Genomic DNA, 16475 nt, shown 5'->3' with positions numbered 1-16475 from the left:
TAAAAAGAAGTAAAGAAGCTGTTGTTCCTTCCTTATGATTGCATTCGTGTGCTGGGCTCAGGGTGGAATATCTGATATAGTAATGGTTTGCATGTAGTTCAGTACCACTAGGTCAGTACGATTCAGATGACTAGTTTCTGGCCAAGAAATCAGTCCTCACAAACAAAAACACAAGACGCATTACATTTCCAAAACTCTGTGATGTGCTCCCAGTTTCTGTACTTGGCATGTGTACATTTCTGCTCTGTGTTGCTACAGTCCCGGGGTCACATGGAAGCCAGACAGGTCAGAGACAGCAGATTTCTTTCTGTAAAAGGTGATAGTTTTCTCTGTCACTCTGTATGAAAGTAACTGTTTGAGACAAGATATTTTAATAACTAAGCTCAAACATTCCTAACTGCTTTACTGGGTGATGAGTAATGGTGGGACCCTTGCCGGTTTTCCTGGATTACTCATCTCGTCGTGCAGCTGTTCCTGCCCACCTTGTGATTCCCACCTCAGGACAAGTAATCACTGCTCAAGTGAGAAGCTGGAAATTCACAACGAGAAAAGGAAAGTGCTGGATACCGTCAGCAGGGCAGAAGTTCTGTGAAGCGTGAGGGATGACATGAGCTAGTAATTCAGGCTTTGGGCTTTCACTGAGTACAGTCAATGATCCCATAAAGATGCACCATAAACCTTCATATCATCACCATTGACCCTTCCATCATATACTGGAGTTCAACCTTGCTATTCACAATAAAACTAATGACTAAGCTCTCTTAACCAAAATCTTTACTGACTTTGGGAACTTATACTTTTAACCAACAAAGTAAATGCTCAGACCAGCAAGACAAATCATTTTGTCCACTTCCACTTTTAATGTCCCCCACTTAGCTGTTAGGTAGTGCCCAAACATTCTTCTGATGGACAGTCTGAAGAGTTTAATTCTTTTAAGTCTGCTAATTAAATTTTCTGATGACACTACACTGATTGACCTAATGTCAATTAATATTGAGGTAACCTACAGAGAGGAAGACATCACCCTGACACAGTGGTGTTAAGAAAACAACCTCTCCCTCAACATTACAAAAACAAAGGAGCTGGTTGGAGATTACAGGAGGAATGGAAACGGGCTAACATCTATTGACATAAGTGGATTTGGGGTTGAGAGGGTGAACAGCTTTAAGTTCCTTGGCATAACCATCACTGAGGATTTTGCGTGGTCTGTACGTACCAGCTGTGTGGTGAAAAAGACACAATAGTGCCTCTTTCACCTCAGATGGTTGAAGAAGTTTGGTATGCCCCCCCCCTCCCCAACTTCTAAGAACTTTCTTTAGGGGCATGATCGAGAATATCTTGACAGGCTGCATCACCGCCTGGTATGGGAACTGTACTTCCCTCTAATCGCAGGACTCTGCAGAGAGTGATGTGGACAGGCCAGCTCACTTGTAGGTGTGAACTCTCCATTATTCAGGACACTTACAGAAACAGGTGTGTAAAAAGGGCCCAAACGATCATTGGAGACCCGAGTCACCCCAATCATAAACCGTTCCAGCTGCTACTATCTGGGAAACGGTACCGGAGCATAAAAGCCAGGACCAACAGGCTCTGGGACAGCTTCTTCCACCAGGCCATCAGACTGATTAATTCACATTGACACAACTGTATTTCTATGTTATACTGACTGTCCCGTTGTACTATAAATTGGTCATTGCACATTTAGATAGAGACATAACGTGAAGATATTTACTCCTCATGTATTTGAAAGATGTAAGTAATAAAGTCAATTCATTACTGCATGAAACTCCTGTAGCTGGTGCAGATGTATAGTCAGCTATCAAATCAGTTCCCACATGGCCAGTGAAGCCATGTTCTTCTTATGCTTTGATGACAAGATATAATGTCCTGTTTTTCATTATCATTGTATTGGGAGCAATTCAGGGAGTAGTTAGAATGTGGAACCCAACACCACAAGGAGTAGTTGAGGTCATTAGTCCACAAGGCAGTATTGGTATAGTATCTGGTATTCTCTGTGTGGCCTTCTTTATGATGGGCTGATTGGGGGATTGTTTTGTTGAGCATCTTCGCTCTGCCTGTTGCAACAGCTAGGATCTCCAGGTTTCATTCACACTTCCCATAGTCCCACTGACATGTCTGTCCACAGACCCCATCACTGCCACGTTGAAGCCAGGTGCAGACCAGAAAAGCAACTCCTCACATTCGGTCTTGGTGGTCTCCAACCTGATGGCATGAAAACCAATTTCTCTAATTGTCAGTAATCACTTCCCTCTTCCTTCCCTCATTTCCCCTTATCCTCATGGTCCCTTTACACCATTTCCTTCCTCTCCCTGAACTTCACAGCACACCCATTACCTTCACCTTCCTCCCTGTGGTTCCCCACCTCCCTCCTTTTATTCTACGATCTAATATCTTCTCCTATCAGATTCCATCTTCTTCAGCCCTTTGTCTTCCCTGCCTATAACCTCCCAGCTTCAGTCCTTTGTCTAACCTAATGTGGGAGGAAACTGGAGCCCCTGGAGAAAACCTTACAGCCAGTGGCAGAATGGAACTGGCACTGTAATAGCATTACGCTAACTGTGCCCTCACGTCTCTCCAAATGTATAGTGATTAATCCTCGAGGACACAGCAATTTGTAGCTACCAATGTGCTGGCCTAACCACTGGCTCTGAATCTGAAGCACAATTTCAATGCACATCTCTTTTTTACTCTTTCCAGTCTTCTTTTGATCCATCTTTCATTTCCCTCAGGCTATTCTCTCTTCCAAAAGATTTCTAATTATCTCTTGAATCAAATTATGCTGTCTGCTTTAATGGCTTTTCATGGTATTTTCAATTCCCAGTTCACTGTGCTTTTGATGAAGAGATTCTGACTGACATTGTTCATTGCTTCTAACTTTACTAACCTATTTCATGTGCACTCTAAGATTTGTGATCAATACAGTTGGATCAATTTGACTGTTACCTTGTGGCAGGTAGGTATCACTGACAAGGCCATTGTTCATTGCTCAACCTAATTGCCCTTTCAAGAGGCATTTCAGGCTTGATGATGGCGTGAAGGCACATTACGCAGGATTTCTTCCCCGAAGAAAATTATTATCATTGAAATTAAGGTTACTTCCATTTATGTACACTCAGCACTAACTTTAATAGGTGCACCTGCATGTTAATGCACATATCCATTCAGCAAATCAGATGCCAGCAACTCAATGCATTGGGGAACGAGACGGGCAGGTGCCAGAAGCTTGTGTAGGGGAAAACTTTGCATCTAGAGAACACAATCCAATTAGTTTCAAGGTTATCATGGAAAAGGAAAGGTCTAGACTGTTGGTTGGGACTTTTTTTGATTGTGATGGTGTCAGAAACAATCTGGCAAGTGAGGATTGTGATAGGAGGGTTTCTGGCAAAGGTGCACTAGCTAAATGGAAGGCCTTCAAAAGTGAAATTTTGTAAGTACAGAGTGTGTATGTTCCTTTCAGAATAAAAGGCAAGAATAAGAGGTTTATGGACCATGGCTACCACATCAGCAAGAATGCCTACTGTGCTATTCCATGCCCTCACTTCAGGAAGTCTGATCACCTGACTGTACTTCTACTCCCTGAGTACAGGTAGACACTGAAGACTGCAGCACCAGCAGTGAGGACCAAGAAGGTTCGGACAAGGGAAGCACAGGAGCACCTACAGGACTGCTTAGGATCGGTGGACTGGACTGTATTCAGGGATACATCTTTGAGCCTGGATAAGTATGCTGCAGTTGTTGCCACTTTATTAAAACTTGTATGGATGAGTGTGTGCCTACAAAGACTCACAGTACATTCCCAAACCAAAAGCTGTAGATGAACCAGGAGGTACATCGTCGGCTGAAGGCTAGATCTGTGACATTCAAGTCTAGTGACCCAGGCCTGTACCAGAAGTCCCAGTATGATTTGCGGAGGGCTATTTCAAGGCTGAAGAGACAATTTCAAATGAGTTCGGAGGTGACATCAGATGTACGGCAACTCTAGCAGGGTCTGCAAGACATTACTTCCTACAAAGCTGTGGTAAACTATGTATACCTGTCTGGACACGCCCCTCTGCTGATTGCTCCTGTGGCTCCTCCCATGGACCCCTGCATAAAGTTGATTGGAGGCACTGCTCCCCCCTCAGTCTCCGAGATGCTGGTGCTCCATTTTGCTGCTAATAAAAGCCTATCGTTCGCCTCCCATCTCCGAGAGTTACTGACGGTGCATCAATTTTAAAACATGGAGTGCATTTTACGACTCGACAGATTGGATATTGACCCTCAATCTCCGGAAGCCGACATGGCTTTTGAACTCTGGCTTGCATGCTTCCAATCGTACCTGGAGGAGATTTGTATGACTGAGCCTGCCACGATGCACAAAATTCTCCTCTCCAGGGTCAGTCCACGGGTATACTCCCTGATCAGGGACTTGCCGACCTACCAAGGGGCACTGGACACCCTCAAAAGGCAGTATCTGTGGCCAGTGAATACCGTCAACTCAAGACATCGCTTAGCGACACGGTGGCAGCGGGTCGGAGAGTTGAGTGCTGAGTTTGTCCGGGCACTGCAGACACTTGTGCAGGCCTGCGACTGCAGGGGACTGATTGCAGAGCTGCTAGTAAGAGACGCCTTTGTTACAGGGATCAGGTCAGTGTATGTGCGCCAGTGGCTGCTGGAACGCGCCGATCTTACCTTACATTCGGCAATCACGCTGGCTGACATGCTGGAGGCCACTCTGCATGATGCTGACGCTGTCCAGGCGCGCAATCTCCTGCTGGCCCCGTGGCAACCCGCCAGCGAATCAACCTCGGCTGCTGCCACTTGCGAGTCCGTGAAGTCCCCGCAACCCACCGGCTAATCGACCATGGCTGCTGCCAGTCGCGAGTCCGTGCAATGTTACTTCTACGGACTCGAAAAGCACCCCCGAAAACGCTGCCCGGCCCGAGTAGCGACCTGCTCCAGCTGCGGAAAGAAGGGCCACTTCGCCAAGGCCTGTGAGTCCAAACCACGAGCGGGGTTGAACAGCGCCGCGTGCGAGGCATGGGGGTTGCCATCTTGTCTGCCCGCCACGTGCGAGGCATGGGGGCAGCCATCTTTGTCGGCGCCATCTCGCCCCGCCTCCAACCCACGGGTGCTTACCAGGCACCAAGACGGCGATTCAACCCTCGCCTCCGTGACCCTTGACCAAAGCGCTCCACACCAGCTCGCAAGGTCAATGATGGACATCCTGGTGGAGGGGCACAGGACTAGCTGCCTGTTTGACACAGGCAGCTCTGAGAGTTTTATTGACCCGGACACAGTGCAACGCTGTGGACTCGTGACATGGCCGGTAAGCCAGAAGGTCACCATGACTTCTGGGTCGCATTCCACAGACATCCGGGGGGGGGGGGGGGGTTGTGTAGCGACATTGGTGATGCAGGGCACAGAATATCGGGACTTTGCATTGCTGGTCATGCCTCAACTGTGTGCGCCTGTGCTATTGGGGCTCGACTTCCAGAGCCACCTGAAAAGTGTGACAATGGAGTATGACGGGCCCCTCCCACCAATCACTGTCAGAAATCCCCAGTTCTGTAGGGATTCGTCACAAACCCCGCTACTGACCACACACACACACACTGACCCGCACATCCCATCCAACACCATGCCAACAGCCGCGCTACTGACACCACTTGCAGCCTCTCCACCCTCAAGATCCCTCCCCCACTGCTGTTCGCCAACCTGACCCCCGACTGTAAACCTGTGGCAACTAAAAGCAGGAGGTACAGCGTGGGGGACAGGGCCTTCATTCAGTCGGAGGTGCAGCGGCTGCTCAGGGAGGGGATCATTGAGCCAAGCACAAGCCCTTGGAGGGCCCAGGTGGTTGTTGTTCGGACTGGGCAGAAAATTAGGATGGTCGTGGACTATAGCCAGACCATCAATAGGTTCACGCAGCTTGACGCGTACCCCCTACCCCGCATCGCGGATATGGTCAACCAGATTGCTCAGTACAAGGTGTACTCGACAATAGACCTGAAATCCGCTTATCACTAGCTCCCCATCCGCCCAGAGGACTGCCCCTACACTGCCTTCGAGGCGGGCGGCAGGCTCTATCACTTCCTGCGCGTCCCCTTCGGTGTCACGAATGGTGTCTCTGTCTTCCAGAGGGAAATGGACCGGATGGTGGACCAGTGCCAACCGAAGGCCACGTTCCCATATCTGGATAACATCACCATCTGCGGTCATGACTGGCAGGATCACAACACCAACCTCCAACGATTTTTCCAAGCGGCCAAAGCTCTTAACCTCACCTATAACAGGGACAAGTGTGTGTTCGGAACCACCCGACTCGCTATCCTTGGGTGTGTTGTGGAGAACGGGGTCATTGGCCCTGACCCCGACCGTATGCACCCCCTGTTGGAACTCCCTCTTCCCACCACCCTCAGAGCCCTCAAACGGTGCCTGGGCTTCTTTTCCTATTACGCCCAATGGGTCCCTCATTACGCAGACAAGGCCCGCCCCCGGTCAAGTCCACCGCTTTTCCCCTCTCTGCCGAGGCCCGCACGGCCTTCAGCCACATTAAAGGGGGCATTGCCAAAGCAAGGATGCATGCGGTGGACGAGACCATTCCCTTCCAGGTAGAGAGTGACTCCTTCGTCTTCGTGCTGGCTGCTATCCTCAATCAGGCAGGAAGGCCAGTAGCAATCTTATCTCATACCCTTCAGGGCCCTGAAATTCAGCACTCCGCGGTGGAGAAAGAAACCCAGGCCATAGTGGAAGCTATTAGGCACTGGAGGCACTATCTCGCCAGCAAAAGGTTCACCTTGCTGATCAGCCAGCACTCAGTTGCGTTCATGTTCAGCAATCAACAGCGGGGCAAAATCAAAAATGATAAAATTTTGAGGTGGAGAATAGAACTCTCCACCTACAACTTTGACATCCTGTACCGGCCTGGAAGGCTCAATGAGCCCCCTGATGCCCTATCCCGGGGAGCGTGTGCCAGCACGCAGCTCGACCAGCTATACGTCCTCCATGCAGATCTTTGCCACCCGGGAGTCACCCGATTTTACCATTTCGTGAAAGCCCGGAACCTGTCTTACTCCCTTGAGGACATCAGGACGATGACCAGGGAATGTCAAGTCTGCGCTGAGTGCAAACTGCACTTCTACCATCCTGAAAAAGCACAACTTATCAAAGCCACCCACCCCTTTGAGCGACTGAGTGTTGACTTTAAGGGCCCCCTTCCCTCCACCAACCACAATGTCTACTTTCTCAACATAAGTAACGAGTACTTGCCATCCCCTGCCCCGATACCACTGCCACATCTGTCATAAAAGCCCTGCGCCAGCTCTTCACTCTGTTCGGATATCCCTGCTACATCCACAGTGATAGAGGGTCCTCGTTTATGAGTGACGAGCTGTGCCAGTACCTGCTGTCTAGGGGCATTGCTACTAGTAGGACCACGAGCTATAATCCCCGGGGAAATGGACAGGTGGAGAGGGAGAATGCCACGGTGTGGAAGGCCACACTCTTAGCCCTTAGGTCAAAGGGATTGCCGGTCTCTTGCTGGCAGCAGGTCCTCCCCGAGGCACTCCACTCCACCCGCTCCCTGTTATGCACATCCACCAATGCCACCCCTCATGAGCGACTCTTTTCTTTTCCCAGGAAGTCTGCCACTGGGACCACCCTACCAGCTTGGCTGACGTCCCCAGGGCCAGCGCTGCTCCGGAAACATGCGAGGAGCAATAAATACTCCCCGATGGTTGAGAGGGTTCACCTACTTCATGCGAACCCCCAGTATGCTTACGTGGTCTTACGTGATGGGTGGGAGGAAACGGTCTCTGTCCACGGAGCACCAGACCCATACCCCAAATGCTCTACGGTGACTCTGAACCCCGTACCCACCGATGTATATACCCACGAGACACCACGCACACCAAGCCCTACACAGACTCCTCATGACACTCCCATACCGGATGCCATGCACACGCATGAGGGATTACTGATGCCTAACGGGCTGGCACCTCAAGTCAGGCCGGAGCCAGCACAATCACCGTCACCGGTGCAATCACAGCCGGTGCTACGTAGATCGCAGTGACAGACTCGACCACCTGATAGACTTAACCTGTAAATATACTTGTAAGAAACTTTGCCCTGTGGGGACTCTCTTTTAAAACAAAGTGGGGGGGGGGGTGGTTTGTGAATGTGGTAAACTATGTATATCTGTCTGGACACGCCCCTCTGCTGACTGCTCCTGTGGCTCCTCCCACAGATCCCTGTATAAAGACGATTGGGGCACTGCTCCACCTTCAGTCTCCAAGATGCTGTGCTCCGTTTTGCTGCCAATAAAAGCCTATCATTCGCCTCCTGTCTCCGAGAGTTATTGATGGTGCATCAAAAGCAAAACCCAATAGCATGAATGGCAGCGATGCTTCACTACCAGATGAACTCAATGTGTTCGATGTCTGCTTTGAAAGGGAGAATATAACTACAGCTGTGAAGATCCCTGCTGCCCTGATGACCCTGTGATCTCCATCTCAGAGACTAATGTTAGGCTGTCTTTAAAGAGAGTGAACCCTCACAAGGCCAAAGTTCCAGATGGAGTACCTGGTAAAGCTCTGAAAACCTGTGCTAACCAGCTAGTGGGAGTATTCAAGGACATTTTCAACCTCTCTATGTTATGGGTGGAAGTTCCCACTTGCTTCCAAACAATTATACCAGTGCCAAAGAAGAATAATGTGAGCTGCCTTAATAACTATCGCCCAGTAGCACTCACATCGACAGTGATGAAATGCTTTGAGAGGTTGGTTATGACTAGACTGAACTCCTGCCTCAGCAAGGACCTGGACCCATTGCAATTTGCCTATCGCCACAATAGGTCAACGGCAGACACAATCTCAATGGCTCTTCACTTGGCTTTAGACCACCTAGACAACACAAATATTTATGTCAGGATGATGTTCATTGACTTTAACTCAGCATTTAATACCATCATTCCCACAATCCTGATTAAGAAGATGCAGAACCTGGGCCTCTGTACCTCCCTCTGCAATTGGATCCTGGACTTCCTAACTGGATTGGTGATAACATGTCCTCCTCTCTGACAATCAACACTGGCGCACCTCGGGGGTGTGTGCTTACCCCACTGCTCTACCCTCTACATACACATGACTTTGTGGCTAGGCATAGCTGAAATACCATCTATAAATTTGCTGACGATACAACCATTGTTAGTAGAATCTCAGGTGGTGACGAGAGGGTGTACAGGAGTGAGATATGCCAACTAGTGGAGTGGTGCCGCAGCAACAACCTGGCACTCAGCGTCAGTCTGAAGCCCTGATGAGTACTGCCTTGTGCACCTCAGCTTTCCACCTGCTGTAGTCACAGATCAGCTTTTGGCCTTGCCGACATTGAGTGAGAAGTTATTGTTGTGGCAGCACTCAGCCAGATTTTCAATCTCCTTCCTATATTCATAAATTTATTTATTATTATAAATAAATAAACAATAAATAATGAGAACATGAAATGAATAGTCTTTAGGTACAGAGATGACAGGGGTAAGGTGTAAGTCAGGGGTAAGATGTCAGGAGATGTCAGGGGTAAATCAAGGGAATGGGCTGCCAGCGGCGATGGTGGAGGCTGATACGATAGGGTCTTTTAAGAGACCTCTGGACAGGTACATGGAGCTCAGAAAAATAGAGGGTGCTATGGGTAACCCGAGGTAATTTCTAAGGTAAGGACATGTTCGGCACAGCTTTGTGGGCTGAAGGGCCTGTATTGTGCTGTAGGTGTTCTATGTTTCTATGTTTCAAAGTGAGTCCATTGGTGGTGGGATATTTCAATGATGGGGCAATTGAGGTTGAGTGAAGTCATCCTCTTTAGTTCAGGAGCCTGATGTTAGAGGTAGTCAGTGTTCCTGAACCTGTTGGTGAGAGTCTTGAGGCTCCTGTACCTTCTTCCTGATGTTAGCAGTGTGAAGACAACATGTCCTGGGTAGTGGAGGTCCCTGATGGTGAACACTGCTTTCCTGTGACAGTGTTTCATGGAAATGTGTCCAATGGTTGGGAGGACTTTACCCATGATGCCCTAGGCTGTGTTTCCACACTAGGCCGTGATGCAGCCGGTCAATATACTCTCCACCACCACACCCCTGTAGAACCTTGTCAAGGTTTTAGATGTCATGCCAAATCCTCACAAACTCAAAAAGAAATAGAGGCGCTGCCATGCTTTCTTCATAATTGCACTTGCATGCTGGGCCCAGGACAGGTCCTCAGAAATAAAGACACCTAGGAATTTAAAATTGCTAACCCTTTCCACCTTTGATCCTCCAATGAGGACTGGTTCTTGGACCTCCTGAAGTCTATAATCAGCTCCTTGGTCTTGCTGACATTGAGTAAGAGGTTGTTGTTATGACACCACTCTGCCAGATTTCAAATCTCCCTCCTCTGTGCTGTATCGTCACCATCTTTGATTCAGCCTACAACACTGGAATCATCAGCAAGCTTGAATATGGTGTTTGAGCTGTGTTTAGCCGTACAGTCATAGCTGTACAGCGAGTAGAGCAGGGCACTAAACACACAGCCTTGTGCTCCATCTGTGCTGATGGAGATGTTGTTACCATTGTTGGTAGAACCACAGGTGGTGATGAGATGGCCTACAGGAGTGAGATATGCCAACTAGTGGAGTGGTGTCACAGCAACAACGTGGCACTCAACGTCAGTAAGACAAAAGAGCTGATTGTGGACTTCAGGAAGGATAAGACAAAGGAACACATACCAATCCTCATAGAGGGATCAGAAGTGGAGAGAGTGAGCAGTTTCCAGTTCCTGGGTGTCAAGATCTCAGAGGATCTAAGCTGGTCTCAACATATTGATGCTGTTATAAAGAAGCAAGACAGCGGCTATGCTTCATTAGGAGTTTGAAGAGATTTGGCACGTCAACAAATACACTCCAAAACTTCTATAGTTGTACCATGGAGAGCATTCTGACAGGCTACATCACTGTCTGGTATGGAGGGGCTACTGCACAGGACCGAAAGAAGCTGCATAGAGTTGTAAATCTAACCAGCTCCAACTTGGGTACTAGCCTACAAAGTACCTAGGACATCTTCAAGGAGTGATGTCTCAGAAAGGCGGCGTCCATTATTAAAGACCTCAAGCACCCAGGGCATGCCCTTTTCTCACTATTACCATCAGGTAGGAGGTACAGAAGCCTGAAGGCACACACTCAGCGATTCAGGAACAGCTTCTTCCCCTCTGCCATCCAATTCCTAAATGGACTTTGAACCCTTGGACAGTACCTCACTTTTTTTAATATACAGTATTTCTGTTTTTGCACATTTTTAATCTATTCAATCTACATGTACTGTAATAGGTTTACTTATTCATTTATTTATTTTTATCTTCTAGATCATGTATTACATTGAACTGCTGCTGCTAAGTTAACAAATTTCACGTCACGTTCTGTTGATAATAAACCTGATTCCATTTCTGATTCTTTCAAGAGATATTGAGGCCTTGGATAAGTAAAAGAAGGAGGTGCATAGCAGGTATAGGCAGTAGGAACAAATTAGCTACTGGAGTATAAGAATTGCAATAAAACACATAAGAAAGAATCAGGAGGGCTAATAGAAAGCATGAGCTTTCTTTAGCAGATAGGGTGAAGGAGAATCCTAAGGATTTCTACAGATATATTAAGAGCAAAAGGATAGTGAAGAACAAAACTGGCCCTCTAGAAGATCAGAATGGTAATCTATGAGTGGAGCCAGAGGAGTTGGGGAAGATCTTAAATGGATTTTTTTTTTTCATTTCTGTTTGCTCGGGAGACGGACACATTCTACAGAGGTGAGGAAATGCAGCAGCAAGGTTATAGACCCTATGCGGAAGGTGTTTGTTATCTTGGGGCAAATTAGGGTTGTTAAAACCCCAGGACTTGACAAAGTGTTCCCCAGGTCCTGTAGGAGTCTAGTGCAGAAATTATAGGGTTCCTAGCTGAGATATTTAAAACACCCTTGGCCATAGGTGAGGTGCCAGAGAATTGGAGGGTAGCCAAGAATAAGCCAGGAACCTACAGGCCAATGAGTCTGGCATCAGTAGTAGGCAAGTTATTGGAAGGTATTCTAAAGGAGTGGATGTAAAAGTGACTGATTAGAGATAGTCAACATGACTTTATGCATGGTAAGTCATGTCTAACCAAACTTATAGAGATTTTTGAGGAAGTAACCAGGAAAGTAGACAAAGCCTAGGCAGTGGATGCTGTCCACATGGATCTTAGGAAGGCCTTGGTTGAGGTAGTAAATTGGGTTAGATATTAGCTCTGTGGAAGACACCAAAGAATGGCTGAAGGTGGTTGCCTCTCTGGCTGGAGGCCTGAGACTAGTGGTCTACAGCTGGGAACGGTGCTGTTTGTCACCTTTATCAACGATCTGGATGATAATGTGTTTAACTGGATCAGCATATTTGTAGATGACACCAAGACTGGAGATGTAGTGGACAGCAAAGAAGACTATCAGAGCTTGCAGCAGGATCTGGACCAGCTGGAAAAATGGACTGAAAAATGACAGATGGAATTTAATGCAGAAAAGTGTGAGGTGTGCAATTTGGGAGGATTAACCTGGGTAGGTCTTACATGGTAAGAGGTGGGGCACTGAGGCATGTGGTAGAACATGGAGAATTGGGAATATGGGCCCATAATTCATTGAAAGGGGCATCACGGGTAGATAAGGTTGTAAAGAAAGTTTTTGGCACATTGGACTTCATAAATTAATATAGTGAGTACAGGAGTTCAGATTGAATAAGATGTTGGTGAGGCCTAATTTGGAATATAGAGTGCAGTTTTAGTCACCTACCTACAGGAAAATTGTAAATAAGGTTGAAAGAGTGCAAAGAAAATTTACAAGGATGTTGCGAGGGCTTGAGGACCTGAGTTATAGGGAAAGGTGGGATCGGTTAGGACTTTATTCCCTAAGATTGAGGGGAGATTTGATAGGGTATACAAAATCATGAGAGGTATATATAGGGTAAATGCAAGCATGCTTATTCCATTGAGACTAGAACTAGAGGTCATGGCTTAAGGGTGAAAGGGAAAATGTTTAAGGAGAACATTAGAGGGAACTTTTTCGCTCACAACATGGTAAGAATGTGGAATGAGTTGCAGTACAAGTGATGGATGTGGGGTTGATTTCAACAATTAAGAGAAATTTGGATAGTTACATGGATAATAGGGGTACAGAAGGATATGGTTCATGGGCAGGTTGATAGCTCCAGGCAGATTAGTGGTTTGGTTCAGCTAGATGGGCTGAAGGGTCTGTTCTGTGCTGTAGTGTTCTATTGTTCTATAAAAGCATGCACATATGGTCAAGTGGTTCAGTTGTTATTCTGACTGAACATCAGAGTGGGGAAGGAAGTGATTATGACTGGAATGATTGTTGGTGTCAGATGGGGTGGTTTGAGTATATCAGAAACTGCTGATCTCCTGGGATTTTCATGCACAACAGTCTCTTGACATTACAGAGAATGGTGCGAGAAAACAAAAAAAATCCAGTGAGCAGCAGTTCTGCGGGCGAAAATGCCTTGTTAATGAGGAAGGTCAGAGGAGAATGGCCAGACTGGCTCAAAATGACAGGATGGAGACAACAACTCAAGTAAGCATGGGTCACATCAGAGGCCAGCTGAAGAGCATCTGTTTTCACACAGCATGCCAAACCTACAGCAGCAGAAGACCACAAAGATACACTCAGTGGTCACTTTATTAGACACAGGAGGTATGTACCTAATAAAGTGTAATTTGCTGAATTTTAAAACAGCAATGGATAATCAGAATCAAGTTTATTAACACTGATATATATCATGAAATCTGTGGCACAGAACAGCACACCACGCAAATACTGTAAGTTTCAGTAAGTAAATTAATATTTCAAAAGAGCAATACTGAGGTAGTCTTCTTCTTCTTCTTCTTCTTCGGTTGTCCATCGGAATCCAATGATGATGTCCACTCCTTTAACGGTGAAATCTTTGATGACTATCCAGTCCTATCCTCGACCCACAAGTTCTATTGCAGGTGGGACATGTATATGTGGTAGTGGTGGTGGTAGTGATGGCAACCATGGCTGCATCTCTCCTGGCTCTCTTCTACTGTCTTCTGGTTGTTCTTTCCATCTCCAGAATACGAACTCCATCCCTACACAGCTGTCGCCAAGTGTTAGGGTCAGCAGCAACATCCTCCAGGTCCTCAGGTCTGATCTTGCACTTCCTTAAAGCATTCTTCATCTGATCCTTATCGCGCTTCTTCAGCCCTCCAGCTGAGTGCTGACCATGATGTAGCTGGGCATATCACATTCTGTGGGGTAGCCAACATGGGGGAATCCTTATCACGTCCCCCAGCCACTGCAGCTGACGCTGGGTGATCATGGCCTTGATACTTCTGCTGTTGGTCTTTACAAGTATTTCAGTGTGAGGCACTTCCCAGGATGTGCTGAAGGCAGCTTATGTGGAAGCTCTCCAAGGACTTGATGTGATGGCTGTAGGTTACCCAGGCTTCACAGCTATAAAGGAGGGTGGATACACAGACCGCTTGGTATACAGTGACCTTTGTGGAGGGATGAAGGCTCCTGTTCTGAAAGACTCTATGCTGAAGTCTCCCGAAGGCAGCTGATGCCTGTTTAATGCGGCTCTGGATGTTGTTGTCAACGCGGCTATCCTCAGAGAGAATGCTCCCCAGATATCTGAAAGATGGCACTTCCGACAGCTTTTCATCACCAACAGTGACGGCAGGTAGGGTGGGTGGGTCACTGGTACTCCATTGGCAAACCACTTCTGTCTTGGTGGTATTGACGGTCAGCCCCATCCTGCTGTACGCTCTCACCGCCACAGCAAGGACAGTCTGAAGATCCTCCGGAGTATGGGCCACAAGAGCACAGTCATCTGCATCCTGCAGCTCCAGGACCCGTTCTCTATGGAGTTTGGTGGTTGCGTGGAGCCTCCTGATGTTAAAGAGGTTGCCAGCTAATCTGACGTCCACTGCTACACCGCTGCTGTCCTCAATCTTGGTGTGGAGAAGCTTGGTAACACACATGAGGAAGATGTTAAAGAGCACTGGCGCTAGCACACACCCCTGCCTCACCCCTGTGAGTACAAGGAAGGGTTCGAACTCTTGTCCTCCTATGGTTACCCGCGGTAGTATTTATTGGTTCATGGACTGCTACAAAATCTGATGGTGGAATGGAAAAAGCTGTTCTGAAAACACTGAGTATGGGTCTTCAGGCTCTTATAGCATTTTCCCGACAGGAATAAAGAGAAGAGGGAACATCCTGGATGGGGAGGGTCCTTAATGATGGATGTCGCCTTCTTGAGGCTCTGCTTCCTGAAAATGTTCTTGATGGTGGAAGGCTTGTGCCTGTGGTAGTGCTGTGATCCTCTGCAGCTTCTGTACATTGAAGGATCCATACCAGGCAGTGATGTAACCAGTCAGAATACTCTCTGCCGTAGAAAGTTGCTCAGGTTGTGTTGACCTTAATGCAAAGTTATGTCTGATACTTCATGTAGATCACATAAGCAGTGGGATGGGATTGGTGGGATTCCTCTGTACTCAGCATAGTGGTGTGAATGGCCTATTTCTATATTGTTAGGATGTATGATATGATAATTAATCTAGCTATCAGTAAATAAATGGTCGTAAATAAACCACAGAGTCAGTTTTATTATTACTGATAATCTGTGCGTCATGAAGTGTGTTGTTCTGCAGCACCAGTACAGTGCAACACATGAAAATTACTGTATTTTTATACTACAGTAAAAAAAAGTAGTGCAGAAAGAGAGCAAAATAGTGTTTGTGTTTTCACCGATCTTCCAGAAATTTGATGGCGGAGGGGAAGACGTTGTTCCTAAGGTGTTGAATGTGTGTCTACAGGCTTCTGTAGATCCTCCCTGATGGGAGTAATGGGAAGAGGACATGTCCTAGATCAGGGGTCGGCAACCTTTACCACTGAAAGAGCCATTTGGACCCGTTTCCCACAGAAAAGAAAACACTGGGAGCCACAAAACCCGTTTGACATTTAAAATGAAATAACACTGCATACAACTTTTTTTTTGCCTTTATGCTATGTATAAACAAACTATAATGTGTTGCATTTATGAAATCGATGAACTCCTGCAGAGAAAATGAAATTACATTTCTGCATGCAACAAAAACATTTTGAACTCCGAAAAAAGACTTTGGGTTGAAGGTTACTCCATAGTTAGCCTACCTTGGATCGAAAAATTAAAAGAAATCACGCACTGGCGGGTGTCAGGCATTGGCAGTGGTGACGTATATTAATAGCGATAAAAAACACGTTGTAGCGGTGTGCTACACGCAGCGCTAAAATAACGACACGGAGTCGGTAAACTGCAGTCAAAGATAACTTTATTTGAACTAAACAGCCTTGCTTTTAAGCCTCCCTCAAACCGCTCCCCCCCCCCGTGGGCGCGGATGCTCCAAAAGACACGTACTCGCAAACCCCC

The sequence above is a fragment of the Hypanus sabinus genome, chromosome 4 (genome assembly GCF_030144855.1).
Source record: "Hypanus sabinus isolate sHypSab1 chromosome 4, sHypSab1.hap1, whole genome shotgun sequence".
NCBI lineage: Eukaryota > Metazoa > Chordata > Chondrichthyes > Myliobatiformes > Dasyatidae > Hypanus > Hypanus sabinus.
This window is presented reverse-complemented; position numbering follows the sequence as displayed.